Source organism: Galeopterus variegatus, unplaced genomic scaffold (assembly GCF_000696425.1).
Source record: "Galeopterus variegatus unplaced genomic scaffold, G_variegatus-3.0.2 Scaffold5768, whole genome shotgun sequence".
Lineage (NCBI taxonomy): Eukaryota > Metazoa > Chordata > Mammalia > Dermoptera > Cynocephalidae > Galeopterus > Galeopterus variegatus.
The window spans coordinates 31,361-33,749 of NW_007731879.1; positions in this window are offsets into that span (position 1 = coordinate 31,361).

The following is a 2,389-nucleotide window of genomic DNA, read 5'->3' on the forward strand; positions in this document are numbered from 1 at the left end:
CTGGGCTGGGTGGGACTCTTAGACTTGTTCAATCTCCCTGGGACTCCAGGTCCCACACACAAAGTGTGGGGACAGGTGAGTCTCCTAAGGGCCTTCTGGTTCTAATAACCTATTGGCTGTCCAGACTTCTCCCTACCTGCCCTGCCTGCCGCGTGCCTCTACTAGAACCCAACAGCTCATGAGTAGTTTCCTTCTTCTCCTTGTGGATTCTTTTCCATGAATGACATGCCCTGCCCCACCCCCACCCCCATGCACCCAAGTTCGAACCCCGAGCCTTATCCTGGACACTTCCATCCTTTTCCTCAGCCAACATGGCATCAAATCCTGGCGAGTCTACTTCCTGAGTAGTTCTCAAAGCTATCCTGTTTTTTCCACCCTCATTGCCTCCACCTTTCTCTCCTGGATTCCCTACCACAGGCTTTTCCACTCAGGTGACCTGCAGTCAGAGCGAATGCTTTAAAGCTCCAACCTGATCAAGTCAACCCCTCCTCCTTGACTTCGTACCTGTGGCCTCCAAGGCCTGGAATGCCTTCTCTGCCAAGTCTCCTCTCCTACCCTCCAAGTCCCACTCCCCTTGGTCAGCCTAACTCAGCTCAGGGGGCACCTCCTCCAGGAAGCTTTCTGGGATCTCTGCTCTCCAGGGTGGCCCAGGTATACCTCTCCATCTGGGCACTGATCACCTGTATCATAATTGCCTCTGTCTCTGCAGCTCAGTGTGAGTTCCCTGAGGGCAACACCTGTGTGTGATTCCCCTTGCTATGTGCAGAAGGAGCGGGACACCTGGCATATATTCAGTGAGGGATGGATGGATAACTACCTAGTTTGATTAAATTTTATTAGTAGGTTTGTGTGAGGGGTTTCTTATCCCTACCAAGAAACACATTTGCACTTTAACAAAGGGGGATTATTGAAGAGGTGACTGTCCACTATCTGCATCACACGAGTAGGATAAGGAGGAGAAATTTTTTCAACTCCTCAAAACACATCCACTTCATCTACCCTAAGAAGGATCTTGGAACAACTCTCTCTCCCCCAGCTCCAGGCTCCAAGCAAAGCACGGCCCTTGTATTGCTGTTCCTATCTTCCAAGTCATTTTCCTTCTTCCTTAAAGTCCATTCAAGAGCCAGTAGGGCCATATTTACTCAAAGTCCTATTTTAGGGACCCAGAAAGATCCCACTGACTTCAAATATTTGCATCTCTACTGTCTAATGCCTGAAAAGTCTCCACTGGGGCTTAATCCCTCTGCCTTAAGACGCTGATTCCTGCTAGATGGTGAAGACTTCCACGTGCACTGTGCTTTGAAGTTTACTATGAGTTCTCAGTCCCACTAGTGACTTGGATTCTCACAACCACGTGTGACCATGTGTAACAGGTACCACCACCCCATCCCCATTTCATAGAAGAGGAAATTGAAGCTTGAGAGAAGTGAGGGGTGTGCTGAGTCCATTCAGCCAGTTTTTAGCAGGTCTGGGACTAGAAAAATCCATAGGTGAGGGGTGTGCTGAGTCCATTCAGCCAGTTTTTAGCAGGTCTGGGACTAGAAAAATCCATGACACCGTAGCTGCCCCTCCATGGGGCTATGGATTGACCACCAATGCAGTTCCAAGCCTTACCAGGAAGGTTCACATGATTTTTTAAAAATTCATCCCCCAGCTTTCTCCACTATCAAGTTACTAATTTTCTCTTTGTAATGAACAAATAATTTGTTTGGAGACACTTCAAAACTGTGAATATCCTGTTGTTCTTTGCACGTTCACCCACCAGTTTTGGCACCCGTGGGTGATTTTCTAACTCTCTCATTGCCTCTTCACTGATTAGCTGTCATCTACTGAAGGGAGAGCTTCCTCTTCTCCCCCTGTATTGATTTTCTAGGGCAACCATGACAAAGCACCACAAACTGGGGGGCTTAACCAATGGAAGGTTATTGTCTCAGAGTCCTGGAGGCTGGAATTCTGTGATCAAGGTGGTGGGAGACCTGGTTCCTTCTAAAGGCTGAGAGGGAAGAGTCCATTCCAGGCCTCTCTCCTTGGCTTGTAGATGGCTATTTTATCATCGTCTTCCCTCTCTCCGTATTTGTCTCTGTGTCCAAATTTCCCTTTTTTATAAGGACACCAGTCATATTGGAATAGGGCCCACCCAAATGACCTCATCTTCACTTGATCATCATCGCAAAGACCCTACCTCCAAATTAGGTCATCTTCTGAGATGCTGGGGGGTTAGGACAAGAACATACCTTTTTGGGTGGAGATGGGAACAGTTCCACTCATAACACACTTGTCTACTTGTTTATGGATTCATGGATTCTTATTTTATTCAAACCATCACTCTCACTGTTAGTCACTGTTAGTCCTGGATTGGGCCAGTGGGAGATGGCTCCGGTGTCCTTTT